General features: G+C 36.9%; 1 pseudogene; it reads right to left on the bottom strand.

Moving 5' to 3' along the window:
* Positions 1–213: 213 nt before the first annotated feature.
* LOC129425864 (patched domain-containing protein 3-like) lies at positions 214–7,369 on the bottom strand (annotated as a pseudogene).
* Between the last annotated feature and the right edge of the window lie 3,455 nt (positions 7,370–10,824).

Here is a 10,824-nt window from a genome sequence, read left to right as displayed (position 1 = left end):
CTAACTCTTTTCTGAAATGGCTTTGCTAAAGAGTGAAAATTAAAGGAAGAGGATTTAGTCAAATACAATAGATTTTAAATGTAAAGTGTGCTACTTCAATTTTTCACTTTTACCTCTGTTGTTTTAATTGACATAAAACTAAAAAAATCTGAAAATCCATTGAAAATCATACATGGTGTCAACTTGTAAAAATTTACAATTTCACAAAAAATAAACATTAAACCATTATAAACATTTACAAAGACATTGTACAGATAAAGAATATAAAATGGATATTATAAAGGCACTCCATTTCTATGGGCAGTCAGGGTCACGGCACCAACTAGGAAGCATCGTATTACATGAATTAACATATAGTAAAGTATTTTGGGTTTTAACAGTTTGGGTACACATGTTGTAACTGTTCTCAATAAAATTATAGTTATCATATGCCATGTTTTTGTTTTCAAACAAAGTGACTCTTGAAATAACATTTGGCACATTGTGAGGACTGAAGTGATTTGACTGTTTATCTGTTTTCTTTTCAGCTTTGTCTGAACTGAAGGAAAAAAGAGTAAGGAACACCGGGAGGAAGATAATACTGTGAGCCAAACCAAAACACATTGCAAGGAACATGATCTTAAAGAAGATCCTGAAGATGTGGTTCCTGGAAGCAGCTAAAGCAAGCACACCTATGATGGTTGATGCGGCACCTTGTAGCACTGGATAGCCCAGAGAAAACAAAGCATCGACCATACATTCATTGGCTGTACTTTTTCTGCTCGAAACAAATGCATATAAAATATGAGCAAAGAAGTCCACAGTAAAGCCAATGCACACCACCAAGGTGATCATGGAAGTGCAATCTAGGTTGACATCCCATAATGCCATGAATCCAGTGATGCCAGTGATGACCGATCCGATGGAGAAAGTGACCCACAGGGAACAGAGCGGATCTGGGATTAACATCAAGGAAACGACCAACATAACAGCAGTGGTAAATGCTACATTCTCAATGGTGCCAGTCACTATTACTGAATATTGATCAAAGTAGATGAACATGGGATGAAACGTCATGAGTTTAGCTGCTTTGCAACTTTGAGCTGTACTTCTAAGTTCATCAAACATCTGTATTTCCCTACTACCATTGGCAATATCTAAAGTCTGGACAAAAAAGCGTGAGGCTTTAATTTTATAATTGCTGACATTAACATCAAGCTGATATTCTGGTGATTGCTTGAAAAAAAGAGTGAAGATTCTCCATGAAATCAGACTCGTTGGCAATACTGCGATTTTCGATTTGTGCATAATTCAAGAATTGATCTAGCCAGGAGGTGGACAAATCTTTCTTGACAAAATTTAGGTTTTGGATGTTTTCTATACATTGGTTCAGTTCAGATCGATCGTTTTCTTGCCAGTAGGGAAATTCCTCAGTCACTACCACCATAACGTTTGGACCATAACTTGAGAAGAATTTCTTTGCATCTTTATAATAGCTGATCACATATGAATCATCAGCCACAAGGTCACTCATATTGATGCCCTGCTTTAAATAAAGGCATCCATATATACTTAAAGTCAAATAACCAGCATACAGCAAGATCACACATGCTTTGGTCCAGCGCTTGGTAAGAAATGGACCATAGTAGGATTTAAAGAAGTACTTTATGGGCTGGTGTTTCTCAGTTCCAGTCTCTTTGTCATAGTCCCCCCCTAAACAGCACAGACGGTACAGAGGATTTCTTTTAGAGGTCTGAGTTTGGAGTTTACAGCAGGTTAGCCAGTGTCTGTTGCTCTGCTCTCTCCTCCCATTCAGGGCAAGGAAACTCCCGAAGAAGAGTAAGTTATAGATGTAGCAGAAAACAACGGAGGTGCTGGTGTACAAGCAGAATGCCTGAACGGACCGAAATTCACTCATGTAGAGCCCGATATAGAATCCGAGTACATCGGTCAGTGTTGTGATTGTTATTGACACGGCTGCCTCTTTGAAGGTTTCGGCCATTCTTCTCTCTACTGGATCTTTCACTTTGGTTTGTTGCCAGTTGGAAATCATTATGAACATGTCATCAACGCCAATGCCTGAAAAATGTAACATTATAAAAATAAACTAATCCTCACAAATGTTTAGTAAAATCTATAAACATCAACTTCTATTAAAATCTAATTGCATTTTCACTAATCAAACAATCCTAAAGGCATCAATTGAATTTCTAATGGATTTCATAGTCACACATGAGGAACCTGGACATACACAATCCTCCTGCTACTGGAGAAGATACTGTATGTTCATTAATCCTTAAAATCTTTAATGTGGTGATGATTTTCATAACAAATATGAGCAAATTCACCTTAAAGGCGCCCTAAGCGAATCTGTGTGATGTCACTTCTTGTTGACGTTCAAAAGGTTGTCAAACAAAACGGAGCGTAGCTTACTCCTCCCCCTCTCTTACGTGCTTTCTGAACGAGTCATGAACGCGCCCAACCCCCACTCCCAAATCCTTGTTGTTGTTTATTGGCTGGAACATTTTGTTATGCTTCGTGGTGGTAGGTTTGACCACTTTGTTTTTATTGCAGTTTGCGGAGCCTGGGCTGTTTACAGAGAACGCGTTTTTTTACAGTGTGTTCAGGGGACAGGCAGCTAGCAGTGAGGAGAGGTTTACTGTATGTAACAAACTATGTTTTCAGTTCTGGTTCTTCTTTATGAACAGTGATAAAATAGCCCGTTATCCACACTGTTCAGAATTTATTACATAAGTGTCACTGCGCCACTTTTTCTGCGTACTGATTTATAAAAATAAACACCACAGTCTTTAATCATATTTTTAATTTGTCTACAATTGCACAATTAATAGCGATATCCAGATAAATGGCAATAAATATTGTTGAGTCATCTCGTTAATAAAGAGAAAACGTTAACTGAGGAGTTTCTACCTCAAATTCATATTTCCGCTATCCACTGGGTGGCGATCTTACCCAACTTAAACACTGACGCATTCACTCAACACTGAAAACACTGTTTAAGTTTTGATCAGGCTCTGAATCTGATCTCTTACAAAAGTTCTTCACATCAATGGAGTTATCTCCGCTTTTAGCTGAAAATTAACTTTAAAAAACTTTAAAAAACGTAAAAAAAAAACGCTGAAGGGGAAAGAGTTAAGCATGGTTCCAAGCATATTTAAACATAACTTTAACAGTTATATACAACAGCACAATATAAATGTTAATGTATAGATTAGATAAATGTTTATTTATAAAAATACACACAACAGTCTTAAATCATATTTTCATTGTGTCTTTGCTGCGTCTGTGTTGGTTGGGAACTGCGCTCTGTTGCAGCCACACTTGATTCTGAGGAACTACTTTCTTTGCCGGAAGAGTAATATTTGTACTAATATAATTACAACTTATTTGTGTTTTATTTGATTAAATCCTGCTATGTATATGAAGTAACCGTTTTATAAAAGCAATAAGTCCCGCGAGCAGTGGGGTTACAGTGCATTTTATAACAGCTAAGGGGTGTTGTTAGGCACGACGCAAAGCGGACCCCCTGTTATAAAATGCACTGGTAACCCACTGCTTCTTGGGGCTTATTGCTTTATTATGGCCTAAAACAGGTTGTACAGGTAAAACATTAAGTAATTTTGAAACCTTTTTGGTAAAGAGGACATTTCATAAGAATTTTTTAAGATGTAAAATAAATCTTTGGTGTTCCTTGAGTACATAGCTCAAAATACCATATAAATAATTTATTATAGCATGTTAAAATTGACACTTTGCAGGTGTGAGCAAAAATGTGCCATTTTTGGGTGTGTCCTTTAAATGCAAATGAGCCGATCTCTGCACTAAATGGTAGTGTTGTTGTTGGATAGTGCAGATTAAGGGGTGGTATTACCCCCTTCTGACATCACAAGGGGAGCCAAATTTCAATTACCTATTTTTTCACATGCTTGCAGAGAATGGTTTACCAAAACTAAGTTACTGGGTTGATCTTTTTCACATTTTCTAGGTTGATAGAAGCATTGGGAACCCAATTATAGCACCTAAACATAAAAAAGTCAGATTTTAACGACATGTCCCCTTTAAAGGACATTATACTGTAAAAAATAAATGCAGGATCTACTTACAAATTACTTAAACAAATTGTAACACTTAAAATAAATGTAATTTTCTTATTGTTATTGTATGCGTACAACTTTCATTGTACCCACTAACAAAATTTCACATGCAATCTCCACACAAATGCAATCAATAATAAATTAATAAAATAATAACACATTTACAGCGTAGGAGCAAATATGTGTACATTTGTCCAAATTCTGACTTGCTTCACAATGTTACATGGGGAACATCCTTGTACAAAAGTTAACTTTTTACTTTTAGTAACATCAGAATTAATTAACGTATCAGATATTTCAGTGATCTACAATGCATGTAAATAATGTAAAGTTTCCTCCATGCGTGAAACAAAAAGTAAGATTTCTTTAAGAGAATTTCTTGCACGAATCACAGTGGAATTTTTTATTTGGTTCAAAGAGATTCATGCACCAAAATGAGATAAACTGTTTAACTCGCTTATTCAGCAGGATTACATTTTATTCCAATTGCACACTTATAAAACAGTCCCCAAATGGTATTTGATCTCTTTGGCATCTTTTAGGACTAAGTCCAAATTGTGAACGGATTTCTATTTAAAAAATCTATAATTTTTTTATTCAACTACTCACTAATCATTTTAGTAAATATACACTCACCTAAAGGGATATTATGAACACCTGTTTAATTTCTCATTAATGGGTGTAATGGTGTGGGGGATGTTTTCTTGGCACACTTTAGACCCCTTAGTGCCAATTGGGCATTGTTTAAATGCCACGGCCTACCTGAGCATTGTTTCTGACCATGTCCATCCCTTTATGACCACCATGTACTCATCCTCTGATGGCTACTTCCAGCAGGATAATGCACCATGTCACAAAGCTCAAATAATTTCAAATTGGTTTCTTGAACATGACAATGAGTTCACTGTACTAAAATAGCCCCCATAGTCACCAGATCTCAACCCAATAGAGCATATTTGGGATGTGGTGGAACGAGAGCTTCCTGTTCTGGATGTGCATCCAAATCTCCATCAACTGCAAGATGCTATCCTATCAATATGGTCCAACATTTCTAAATAATGCTTTCAGCACCTTGTTGAATCAATGCCACGTAGAATTAAGGCAGTTTTGAAGGCGAAAGGGGGTCAAACACAGTATTAGTATGGTGTTCCTTATAATCCTTTAGGTGAGAGTATACATCATACAACAATAAATAAAATACAGTACAGTAAAGTGTTTTGTTTTACCTAGAACCAGGAAAGGTGAAATCGCCGCTGTTATCACAAATGGCACGTTAAGATAGAGCAGCAAACCAAATGTGGAGAGCACAGCCAGCCCTGCTGAGAACACTCCCATTAAAGACACCCAAATCTTGTTCCTCACATTATCAAGTCTGAAATCAAATTAAAATCATTTTGGATTAATAGTACATAAAACCAATGTACATTTTTAAAATCAAACCTAATTACCCACTTCATTTTAAACATGAGAGAAGCAGATATTTGGTTAAGAAATGCAGACTTATGGTAATATGTGTGTTAGTCCTTACCGTATGCAAGATAACACTGAAAAACATATTACAAGTATGGTAATGAGAGGAATGCCATCTGCTGTGTGTTTTGCAATCTCTTCCTGCCTGGAAAGCGAAGTCAAATGAGAAACCTGAAAAGTTTTTTTTTAGTTAGTTATACACTCCTTTATACTTTAATGTAAAACTAAATATTTATTGTAGAAAATTCTGGACACTTTAAAGGCGGGGTTCATTTTGACATCATACCCCAATAGAATCTGGATCTTTTTTTGATAGACCCGCCCAACACATACGCAACCCAGGCAATGGCCCTGTCCCAAATGGCGCACTTCATGTGGACTTTCGGTCTCGTGGCCTTAAATTGCGCGTGCTTGCTTAGTCCACGAGTCCGTAGGGTGTCCCATCTGTCATTTTTACGCTTTGAAGTGTGCTCATCAGCGCCTCCTTTGCCCCCTTGATGCGGTCTTCAGCGAAGCCCGCACTGCAGCAGGCTTCGCGCACTTTACCAACCCAGAAGTCCTTGCGAAAGAGCAATCAGACCAATCAGACGACGGAAGGGAGGAGCTCACACTGACGGGCAACTTCTCTACCTATTTCCGGTGTGACGCTTGAGTCTGTCCCAAAATACAACTCCGTTGCACCCACGTGGACTCGTATTAAGGGTCTCTAAAGTCTGGACTAAGTGATGTCATCAAAGTGTGGACTCTGAGGAGGACCACAAGTCCGGAGTGTGCCATTTGGGACAGGACCTATGATGTTGGTTAGTAGACACGCCCCTTACTGCTGATTGGCTACAAGTGTGTTTTAGTACTCGGCCCGACTCCCTTTTCCAAAGTGTTTTTCAAAAATCATGCACCCCGCCTTTAAGTCTTACTTAAAAAAGTTATATACAAAATACTAAAGCAACTGACATCTGGATGCAAATAATGCTGCAGTGAAATGTTTTATTAAAATGACTATTGTTTAAATAAACGCCATTTGTTTTTATTATGTTGACTAATAAAATGACATTCAGTTAAAGCTTTATATAGACATCATTCAAATACATAATGTGTAAATTTGGCTTCATACCTTGACTCCACTCTTAAGTTTTTCAGTGGATAAAATCTTCTGGAACTGTTGAAGCCATTGAGAGGTTTCAGGTTTATCCTGTAGGACATAGAAAAGTCTGATGGCTTCTGCTCGCTGGACAATGCTTTTGTTTTCCTGCACACCTCCCATTGTAGAGCCAAGAAAAACTGTTTTTTCTTTCCAGATAAACAATGGGAATGACAAATCTGTTTGTTCTATTTTCTCTGGATTTCTTTCAATAATGTCCAGAATTAAATTCGGCACACAGCTCCCATTTACTTTGGCACAAACGTCTATGAAGCTTATCTCAGTTAGATTGAGTTTGAAATTATTTATTTTCTTATCAAGCTCAATGATTTCTTTAAATGCGTCTTTTGTTAGAATATTTCCACCCACTACGGACAGTATTATCACCGCATAGTTTCCCTCATCATAGAGTCTTTGACTTGAATATATCGAGTCATTATTTGGAAATGTTTCCTTCACAAACAGCCTTGCTTGCTTAGAAGGTCCATTGATAGGTGTAAATTGAATCTCAACATCATTGTCTTCCCTGAAGTCCTCCTCCCAAAGCTGAAGACAGTATCAGAGGAATGACAAAGAACCAAACCGGATGAGATCCCACTAGATGCCCAAGTTTCTCAAAAAGCTTAGAAACAGGTTTTTCAACACAGTTTGTGCGGTAGCATGCCATTGTCTTCTCAGAGAAAGAGATCAGCACTTTTGAGCTTTTGGTCACTCCACTCTTTTGCTAACCACAACTATTTATACTTTAAGGAAACACTGAGGGATGTCTTTTAGCCTGTGTTACAGAAACTAGGCTATAATAAATAACATTTCCGCTTAATATTGGACATGACTGGAATCCACACGGGTGTCCACACGAGTGGACAAAGTTTTACTTATGGTTGCTCACTACAGTTATACATTTACTACAAAATGGTTAAACTTTTAAAAAGAAATGTAGGCCTAATAAAACAATGACTGTAAGCTGTCCTCATACAGTATATACTGTATGCTGGAAATTGTATATGTGTCAATAGTAATTAATAGTCGCTTCAGTCAACAATGACATGTGTCACTTTATTCTATAAAACCTATTTAGTTTAAATACATATTTTTTAATAATAAATACTTATTTTTGTTTTGGTATCTCAAACTTGTAAAAATAGCAAGAGGGGCACTGTTCTTATAAATTAAGGCAACAGTTAAATAGTGTTTGAATGATGAAAAATGCAAAATAAGATACTTTGGCTTAATTTTAGTTTTGAAATCTTTCCCATAAACAATTTTTACGAATATCAGTAGTTATAGGAATGAATTGAAAAACTTTTGTTCAATAATTTAGATATTCACAAGGTGAGACAACTGAAATCATGAGCCTTTTATTAAGAAGTTAACAAGAATAAACAGAAATCATGATATCACATCATCCAGTGAACCCCAGGTGATCTTCATGGCTAAATGTAAACCAATGTAAAACTAGAAAAAAAAGGTCAAATGGTGCAACTGCTGTGAATACTATGGAAGCCGAGAGAGGACATGCAGTATTATTTTTGCTTGCTTGTTTTCTCGTGATCACGACTTAATTTTCTCATGATTGTTTTCTCGTTATCCTGACATGATAATCCAAATGTCATAATGTAATTTCCTGTCCATAATATTTAGTGTATTTTGAAGTGGACTGCTAATGCATATGAGTTGGGGTCTTCGCCGTTACCACACGTGTAGCTAATGTGTAGCCGATAGACTTAAGAAATAAATAAAGTTGGACGGTGCATGCTCATGAATTTAGGGACCATCTCTAAAGTAATAATATACAAATAATATTTAAATAATATAAAAATCTAAAACGTGGTTTTGTGACTGTTTGTTGACTTTCAGTCATTCCATTTAAAGGACAAGTTCGGTATTTTACACTTAAAGCCCTGTTTTCAGATTGTTTATGATGAAATAGAACGGTTTTGACTGAAATTTGGACATATGATGCTCTCCTGAGAATTTTCGGGTGTTTCTTGTATCACCTCCCACCTCTATAATGGTTCTATAGGTGCACAGGAACAATCCTTCCTAAAATGCATTAAACTTTCATTTACAAAGACGTGAAACTCACCGAGTGGTCAGGGGTGTTCACTAATATGCTCACACAAATCGCTGCAAAAGATGCTTTCCAACAGGTTTTATCGTAGTTTTTGCCAACTCCATTGACTTGTATTAGATGTGCTGTGAGGTACGGTATTACTCCGCGCCGGGAACTTTGTTTCTATTCTTGCAATTGGTAAAGGTGGATTAGCGCCACCACCTGGGCTGGAGTGTTTATTATTCAAGCTCTCAACGGAAGAATGTACGGATGTGAGGCGTTTGGAAAAATAGGTCCACAAGTTTACAACGAATGCTAAAACACCTGTTGGAAAGCATCTTTTGCAGCGATTTTTGTGTGAGCATATCAGTGAACACCCCTGACCACTCTTGTCTTTGTAAACGAATGTTTAATGCATTTTAGGAAGGATTGTTCCAGTGCACCTATAGACCCATTGTAGAGGTGTGAGGTGAAACAACAAATACCCAAAAATTCTCGGGCCAGCATCATATGTCCAAATTTCAGTCAAAACCGTTCTATTTCATCATAAACAATCTGAAAACAGGGCTTTAAGTGTAAAATACCGAACTTGTCCTTTAAATGCTGTTAAAATTAGAAACGAGTATTGAGTAACTTAAAGACGGTTCCCAACTTCACCACTGTAAATTTGTAAATATTGACTAATCTATTTCAGCTCGAGCGAATCTCTGATCCAAGTAAAATCTAATATGTTCATCCGCTAATTTAGCAAAATATGCTTTTGCTGTTTACAAACAAAACAACACATTCTACCGAGTACACGTAAGCTTTAATCACATCTCAAGAATACAACTTTTGTTATGTCGAGATCACAAGAAATTAAGTCGTGATCACCAGAAACCCATAGACTGTAAAAAAAGATGGACGTATTGTCTGTCACATCACCCATTGGTTTGTGAAGATTGTTTTTGAAGCTTTTAAAGTAGACGTTGCCTGCCGTCGCCATCTTGGCCGCGCGCCATCACGCACCGTGGGTGAAGCTGAGGTGTCTGGTTGCTGAAACCACGCCTGCTTAGCTTGATTCTAGTGACCCCAGTGGCTGTTCACCCCTCACTTAAGTGGCCACACCCTTAATTATGCAGAACTTTAAAGCTTAATATAAATTAAACGGAGGAGTTACAAAAAAATTTACCCCCTCACAGTTGTCCTGAAGGGCAAACTTAGCTATACAGAACAAAAACAATTTTTGTACCAGGCTGTAAACATATTATTTTCTACTGTAAAGTTGGACATTTTAACATGGGGGTTTATGGGAATTAACTCCCTTTTGAAGCCTCTAGCGGCCAGTCAATGAATTGCAGTTTAAGTCACTTCCGTATTGGCTTCATCAGAGAGATCGGAATTTTGACCCTCGGAGAAAACAAGCAAGCAAAAATATTAATAGTGCATGGCCTCTCTTGGCTTCCGTAGAATACCCCTAAGAAATAATAAAAAACATTTTGTAAATTTGAAAATGTTTTGTAACATTTTGTAACTTTGTAAATATTAGAGTTTGAAGAAGCAAATGAATTGTTCCCCTGTGACAAAATAGTGGATCCTTCTACCCCACTTTCAAAAATGTTACTCATGTGCATGCATGAATGCAGATGTGATGGCTGGTGTGAAACAGCTTTCAGCTTTTAACCGGCCATAGTTTTGAGCCTTCAGCCTCATCACTCATCTGTCAGTATGAACCCATGTGGGTTCTCATATCATAGTCACATACAGCTCTCTTTTAGGGTCAGTGATTTCCCAAATGCAATGTGAAAAATAGACCCATCAAAATAAAAAAAATCTATTTTTTGGAGTTAGTGTTTATCAGTTTAAGTTTAATGAAAGAGTGATACTAACACTCAAAAGTACTCAAAATTAGTTTTACAGCAATAAAGACAAACATTGCAGTAATTAAGACATCATTTATATTTTTGGCTTAACTGTATCTTTAAAGCATGTTGTTATGCATTTGTTTTGCTCAAGTAAAAGTTTTTATGTAACAGTGTTTGACCTCAATAACTATCTCACATTATTGACAGTCCTATCCGGTTTCTCTT

The sequence above is a fragment of the Misgurnus anguillicaudatus genome, chromosome 25 (genome assembly GCF_027580225.2).
Source record: "Misgurnus anguillicaudatus chromosome 25, ASM2758022v2, whole genome shotgun sequence".
Taxonomy (NCBI): Eukaryota; Metazoa; Chordata; class Actinopteri; order Cypriniformes; family Cobitidae; genus Misgurnus; species Misgurnus anguillicaudatus.
This window is presented reverse-complemented; position numbering and strand designations above follow the sequence as displayed.